Source organism: Atractosteus spatula, chromosome 6 (genome assembly GCF_055471065.1).
Source record: "Atractosteus spatula isolate fAtrSpa1 chromosome 6, fAtrSpa1.hap1, whole genome shotgun sequence".
Lineage (NCBI taxonomy): Eukaryota > Metazoa > Chordata > Actinopteri > Semionotiformes > Lepisosteidae > Atractosteus > Atractosteus spatula.
In genome coordinates, this window is record NC_142711.1 from 5,662,571 (window position 1) to 5,671,208 (window position 8,638).

Below are 8,638 nucleotides of genomic sequence, written 5' to 3' on the forward strand. Positions count from 1 at the left end.
CAGGATAGGCTTAAACCCCCCCACAGCCCTGTAATGCAAAAAGTGATTAGAAAATGGCTGGATTAATATAAACAGTGTTTTGGGACAGTGAAGAGAAATTCTTGTACTTCAGGTAAAAAGAATAGTATGAGGCAGAAGTGTAGAATTTCAGCTTTTGTCTCTGGGTATTGTTTTGCATACATTTTTAGCCACGGTAGGACAATGTCATATGTTGTGTTCAATCCCCCCCATTTCAGGAGTAGAATCTAGGCTGCCGGGTGTTTTGAATTTCTCAGGTCTTCCATGTTGTATTAATTATGAATACATAAAAAAGCTGTCCATGTACAGCCTTGGATCCAGCCAGCAAACTTTGGAGTTCACCTTTTGGGTTTGCCTCTTGAGGTAGAAGGCCGAAAACCAAGATGAGGACCAGAGAGTTGTCTGTGGTGGAAAAGCGAGCACTTGTGAGGATGAGAGCAAGGAAAATTCCAGTTGGAACCAATGCAGAGAGGATGGGCATTGCAAAATTAACATTATGCAATCTCTGGAAAAAGAAACTAGAAACAAAGACCAGGTCATCTGAGCAAGGCGACAGCATTGAATGGCAGGAAAATCATTCTAGCTGTGAAAAAAAACACTAAAATAACAGCCAAAGAGATGACCATCTCCAGAGTGCAGGAATGAAAGTATAGCAATTCACTGTGTGCAGAAGACTTTGACAGGAAACCTACACTTTAAGCAGCAAACCTCTCATCAGCACTAAAAACCAAACAAGGTTTTATGGACAGACAAGCTGAAGATAAACCTTTATCAAAGGGATGGAAAAGCAGGAGTGTGGAGAAAGAGGGGAACAGCCAGCGATTGTAAACACATCACCTCATCTCAAAAAAACATCTCAAGAATCTGGTGATGTTGATGGGTCACAGACTTGACACAGTCACTGCATATAAAGGGTATGACCAAAAACATTAGTTACACTAGTTTTTTCTGTATTTAATTTGTTCCAGTCCTTATGCTGACCTGAAATCGGGGGAGAGGGATTGAACACAGACACATTTTTGTTCTGTAAAAGTACACAGCAAAAGTAAAAAAAATCACTTTACCTTCCCAAATCTTAAACGTTCAATAGTAGGATTTTCTTAAGATCATTTACAACTGATTACAGTAACAATTACTTCATTATAGTTACAGCTACCTATAACACAGGGGCGGAGCAGTGGCTGGAAGGTTACAGGTTCAAATCCCATGGCCAGCAGAGGAATCCTACTCTGTTGGGCCCCTGAGCAAGACCCTTAACCCCATCTGCTTCAGGGGTGCTGTACAATGGCTGACCCTGTGCTCTGACCCCAAACTTCTCTCCCTGTCTGTGTGTCTCATGGAGAACAAGCTTGGGTATGCCAAAAGACAAGTTCCTAATGCAAGACATTGTATACAGCCAATAAAGTGATCTTATCACCTCTGAGCCTGGTTGGAAGTATTACAATTATGCATTTAATCATTTAATTAATTAATTAGACCAACTATATAACTGAGAATATGGACTCTTGGACTGGATAATTGTCTTGTACTTGTCTGTGGGTGCACTGGTGGTTCTGTGAACTGCAAAAAAACTGTTGTGGGGGAAAAGGGCCCCAGACCCCTTACATAGAGGGGGCATAGCTGGCTACAAGTTCAAACTTCCTGCAAAACTGGCACTACGTTAGCAAGGGTGTAAAAGACAAGTCGCTAACAATTGCCAGCCTAGAATGTTGCCTTTCTGCTAAAATCGCCATTCTGTCTTCTGTCTTGCCATTCTGCAATTCTGCTATAGCATTTGGAGTTCATAACAGAAATCCAGGAGGAATGTTGGATTCTAATCTGCCACTCTTCCATCCACCTGCACCGATAAGTCTTGCACCCAGGATGGTCTTCCACGTACCTCTCTCACGTCTGCCCCCCCGCCTCCCCATCTACACCCCCGAGCAAACTGCAAAGCTCAATCCTCACAACAGCCCGAGCAGGTGGGCTGGAAAGCCTGTCCAGTCTTGGATAGGCTGCCTTTCCTTCAGCCGGGCGAGTGAGGCTACATACTCTCTACACATTCCTCTCTGTTTCGCCATCTTTAGGACACTGAAATACTATTTGGAGAAAATACTGAAGTTTAGTTATGTGTGGCCAAAAAGGTTCTTAGATGTAATTTGTCCTGAGAGGGAGTTTAAAACTAAAATTTTAATCATTTTAATGTTTTAATAAACAGCAGAATTCTGAGACGCAATCATCAATGTGTCATTCTCAGGCATTTGCTCAGTTAATACAGTATTTCCTGATAGCTGTAATACAGCCTCCAAAACCTGAACCTTACTTTTTAATGGTGTTAAATGGACTCTAGGTACTCAATAACAGTTTACATAGGCTGCTGCACATATTATATTATGACGTACAGAGTTTTTCTGTTTCAGATTGCCAGTGGCCGCTTTCATAATCGTCAAGTGAAACCTGTAAAGCAATGAGATTTGCAATGCAAATTCTTCTCATTTTTTTTCTCCTCCAACTGTCATCTGTTTGATCAAGTGTGCAGATGCTTTGTTTATCTTGACTGATAATCCATCCATCAATTTTCTACCCAGTTTGTCCAATTCAGGGTCGCAGGAGAGCCTGCGCCTATCCCAGCAAGCAGCGGGCGCACGGCGGGGTACATCCCGGACAGGACGCCAGTCCATACGAGGGCACACACAGTCCAGGGCCAATTTTCCCAGAAGCCAATTAACTTACCAGCATGTCTTTGCAGTGTGGACAGAAACTGGAGCACCTGGAGGAAACCCATGTGAGCGGAGGGAGAACATGCAAACTCCACACAGACAGCATCTCAGGTCTGGAATTAAACCCAGGGCCCCAGGGCAGCAAATATTCAGAAATTTTTCTAAAATATATCTGCAATATAGGACATGTCAGCTTGTATTCAAATTCTGTTAAAGCAGTAAAGTTAGTCTGACACCTTGAGAAAAATCTGAAAAGGCTGAAATATTTTGAATTGAGATGACTTGATGGTGAGAGGAAGAATAAAAAAAAACAGAACATTGCTGTCGATAATACCAGGTTAATTCATTTCCAAAAATACACCAGGTATTGAAATCAGTCCAGTTCCGATACTGTTCACAACTGCAAGTTCATTGAAAATTTAAAAAACATCACTTGCAGACATACAGTATGTGGAGAAGAAAATTCTTTATTATTCTTCATAGGAATCCAGTTCACTAATCTCTAGGTAACTCTGAAGCACTTTCCTCTTTGATCATACTTCTTTATTGTATTAATTTATCCACATATTTTATGAATTAGAAAGTACAAGCTAAAATAAAAGTAAACAACATTTAAATGCCCTTTTGTAACTATTAACTCAATATTTATGTCACTTCCCAAATTTTTGTCATTTTATATGAAAATGATCAATGTTTCATGAATGTGGTCATACGTGTGTTTGGACACCAATGTGCTCTTCTTTTACTAGGAAAGAGTTTATCCGCTGAATCGACTTAACAGCTTTGCATATCAAATGTTACGGCTTTGTCTGAATACAAGTGAAACCATCATAATCATTTAATATCTATTCATTCTTTTGGATAAACAATATGTAGAAAGAGATTAGGGACATGTTGGTGGGCCTTCTTTACTGTAACTTTTGTTCCCTGAACAGCCATCTGTCTCCTTTTTTAAACGTATTACACATATTGATGGAGATGTTGTCTGATGAAGCTTTTGCATGACGGAAGCTAAGCTGATCCCCCTAAGAAAGCTGTGTAGGTCTTCAGGGTGAGTGGTACCTAATTGATTGTTTTTAATGTACGTATCTGAAGTGTTATGTACGAGTAAAAATCTTGTGTACTCTGAGAAACTAATATGCATATGCAAGTATGCTAAGCTGATTTATTTGGTTAAGCACACAGAAGAACAGTTTTTTTTCTCTTTGAAAGCTCCCTGTATACAGTGTTTCCAAACGTTTACATGGTATTGTAGGCCTTATAATTAATACACACCTAATGTCAAGTGGTCCATTCAAATAAAATGCACAAATTGATTAAACCTAAAGGCAGACCAGAATCCTCAAAATTCTTCCTTGGAAATGAAGCCCAGAGTGAGGCAGTCTATAAAGGCTAATCTCTGGATCGGAAATGTAGTGCAGGCTTCATCCAAAGTCCCACACAAAAGCGGACTTTTAGTCTGGTCTGTCTCCCCCCCCCCCCCCCCCCACATACACACACCCCCACAGAGATAATGCGCTGTTTCTACTGTAAGAGTCTGCCCTCAGGGGAACAATATGGCGCTTCAGTTAATTAAACTCTCATTCTGTCTCCGAGGAATGACAGCTTATGTTGTTATTATTTTTTACTCATTCTCATGACCTGAAATGTAGTTCTTTCTGTAAGGCGGGGCTGAAATTAAAGGACACTTCATTTACAAATTGGACAATTAGCGTTCTGTAGTAGGTGAACTGTAAAACTAGAGACACTGTCAAATCACAGTAGCCAGAAATAAATAGTCAGTTACAAACTGCTTTGTTTTCCATCCTGTGTTGTAAATGAACCAGGAATTTAGTGTAAAGTAAAATGCATGTCTAAGAGCGATTATAGGACTACATCTCATAAATAACACTATTTGTTTTATGTTTCATAGCAGTAGTGTGCTGCACCTTTTAGATACTACAGAGCAGAGTCATTTAAGCCTCAGTACATCCAAACAATAGACCATCTGCAGCCAAGAACAATGTCACATTTTCTGGAAGAGCACTGGGGCTTATATTCAGATACTTTTAAACATGTATTTTCGAGATCACAGTTGATGTGCAGAAGTACCAAAAAAACTAAAGTAGTAACATAAGGGAGATGAAAATGACAGTTTAATCTGTAATTTCAAGATCCATAGGAAAATAAAAAGAAATTGACCCAGAAAGACACCCATTAATACCCACAAGAGTTCATGTAATGAAATGATTTTATTGTACCATGCTTGATAGGTAGGCAGTGCTGCATACAACATCTGTGTGTACTTTATTTTTGCTATATTGAATATAATATCTGTTTTTTAATATTGATAACACTCCTGAAATGGTAAAAATGATATCATTTGAACTAAATATTAAATGGATGATAAAATGCTTCCAAAATATGAAGCAATATTGTAATTAAAACTGTTGAAACAAGGGCCAAAGTGATTTTGTTAGTGCACCATCAGACAAATTACAGTTTTAGTAAAACAACCTTCAAAATCTATGACAGACACAAAGTCAAAAGAATATTAAGATGATTTTTATCTCTTCTCGCCTGTGTATGTCTTTACCATTTTAGGTTTTTAAATGGTAACTTAACAAGATTAAGTGACTTGCATCTTAATCTTGCATCTAAGTCTAATGGCTACCCGCTTGCTAACTATACCTGTTCATGTTAAAGTTTCAGATCAATCCCATTCTAAGGGAGACCTTTATATAAGGCTAGCTTTTAAGCAGGTCTGCTACTATTAGACCTTCCCATACCAAACCAAACAATGTTAATTTTAGTTTTCTCTCTCTTTGAGGGACGTTTATTACAGGTGATGTTATTTTTAATTGACCACGGAGTTGGGATTTGCACACATTTCTGCTCACTCAATTGTCCTTAATTGGAGACTGTAGCACTTATGTGTGTCGGATATGTATTTCTAGGAGCTACTATGTAGCTAAAGGCTTAATAGTACAAGCAGAAATGTACTAGAATGCGCCACTAATTGTACCTCCATGAAAAAAGGTTTGGAGTATTTACGAAAGCCACTTTTTCTTAATGGTCAAGCAGAATGTTCACACAATACAAAAGCCAACTTCAGCAGCTACAGACCCCAGATTGTAAATCAGGACTGTGTGCACAAAATTCCCCCAGACCAAGCCCCTGCTGACAGAGGAATGATTTCCTTAATTCTCTATGCCAAGCCAGTCGGCCAGCAAAGTTCCCTGGCCCCTCGTGTCCTACATCAGAACAATTTCTTCAGCAGGCTGTCACACTAAATTTAATTGACTATTGTAACTACCAGACCTAGCTTTGCAGTACTGATGGGTCAGTGTAGAACTACAGGAAACTGAAAGAATAATTGGAAAATGTGTTTCCTTAATTGGGAAAACATGAGAAGATGTCATTCACTTGTCACTAATTGATATTAGTCCCTCAGATATCTTAGAAGTGTGGCTAGGCCAGCCTTTGTTACACTTTAATTCATTAATTGCAGCTGACAGGACGAGAGAAAGAGATCTGACATTTTAAATACTTTGACACAGAAAAGGTAAAGATATTTACAGCCATGCACAGTAACTCTTTGGAGTGTGTTTTGTAGCACGGTCTTTAAATGTGTCTCTTAATGGCAGTTACTGCTGCAGGAATTTTTGTAACTCTCTGTGTGAACTGAAATTAATTAAAAACTTTTATTAAACAAAACTTGGCATCTAGACTAACTTTGTCTGTTTCCGTAGAACCCCCTAATGGACATGCAGTGCAATTGAAACAACTCAAGCTATAGTAATGCCCTATAGCCTCCAGGACATATGGACATCATATGATAGGATAATACTTCACTGTCTGATTTCTCAGAGATTTGTCTTGTATCAAAGCAGCTATGTTTCATGCAGAAAGAAACTTACATTACATTATGTTATTTAACAAACATTACAAATAAACAATCCATTCAAAATAAATAGAACACTGCATATGGGATTGAACTAAGAGCAGCAAGAAGACATTGACTAGTAATGTTTTTTTTAATATATCAGCAATGTAGGTTACGACAGCTTTTATTCAAATTCTGTTAAAGCAGTAAAATTAGTTTGAAACCTTGAGCAAAATTTGAAAAGGCTGAAATACTTTGACTTGTGATGAATAGATGGTGAGAGGAAGAATAAAAAAACAGAATATTGCTATCGATAAATTGCATAACAGAAATCAACACATGCATATTCATTTCACGTGAATCCTACAGGAATCCACACAGCTATATCAGAACCCTGTAAATTTACACCTCCACCCCAATTACACTAAACTCATATAATTCCACATCACCCCCTCACTTTTGCACATAATCCACTGATTGCATTTGCTCATAAACCATTATTTGATTGAGTATGGGATAAAACAATTACTCATTTTAATATGTCTGCTTTGAGCAACTCTAAAACACCTGTTTGAAGGCATGAGTTCATATGCTTCATGCAGCACGTGTGGAGGATTAGAGGAGATACTAAGACACAGTCTCAACAAACTGCACTCTTAATGTAAGCAGTTGGGAAGTTCTGCTCAGGTGGCTGCCCTGCTATCTTAAAACACACTCCTCAGGAGTCTGGACATCTTGGCTTTTTGATTGCAAAGAAAGACTGTTTACCAAACCGCTGCTCCATACTGTATTACACATTATATCACAGAACTGGAAAAAAAACATGAACAGAATCTGATGACTATTACCAAAACCTGTACCCTGCAAAGAAATTATTTTTCGCTGATGAATTTTATTACAAATAAAGTCAACATGTGTCTTCAAAGACTGATTAGCGTCAGTACATTCCCAGATATACTGATTCTAAACTGTATATCTTGGAATATACTGCTAAAGAATGTAACTTGCTTAATAGATTCAGTATGAATTATGACTGTGGAAGGATAATCATCCTTTTCAAAACCACTCCTTCCATTTTAATATCTGTCATCATCTTTATAAAGAGGATGTTTATATATTTAGACTAAGAGTACAATTTATGAAAATGCAAACCCAGTTACATTTGTGATGAGTAAGGTAAATGCCATATGGATTGATCACCAGTTTGTAAAGCATATTTCTGAAGAACAGGTGCCTTTTTTTTAAACAGATGCCAAAGAATTCATTAGGATAGGGGATTGAGAAGGGAAACAATTACAATCCCCATTCCTAGCTATTCAGCACCTTTTCATGTTTAATCTAATATCAATTTGGTTCACACGTTTTTATAGCACGGTCTATTTCAAATTTTAACTCCTCATGATAGATTCATTATCTAATTGCTGGTGGCAGATACATTCAAGGCAATGAATGCATTTGAGAACTGGTAAACAGAAAACCGAGAATACAGAGAAGGGGTGAAACTGCTGTTGTGTAATTAATTATTACCACAGGTATCTGTATAAGGACCGCTGTTCTACCTAATTGATAACAGGTATTTAGATTACGGTACATTCAGTAAAATAGTCACAGTTACAGATGATACAAGAACAGGAGGATTAGCAAACACCATAGAAACTGAAAAGTTAATTCAAAAAGATTCCAGATGAAATTCAAGACTGTAAAAACACCTGGCAGACAGATGACTTTTGATCAAGTAGACCCTGAGCTTATCAGCTCATCCCCTACAATACAGGGTCCCAGGTCACTGTGCTGTTCTGAAATGACGAAAAATTTCACAATTATGGTCCCCTCATTAAATGGACCAAATGAGAGCGTGTGAACTAAGAGTGATTTCCGGATATTTTATTTGTATGAACTTTGTATGAACGTTTGGCCTTTAAACGTTTTGTATATGCAGGAGAATGGTAAAGAAGGTTGTGTTCTAGATATTATTGTAGAATATGTAATGGAACATGTCTTGAAGTAATAATATTATATAGGAACAAGTTGAAGGTTTATTCCATGCTGAAAAGAG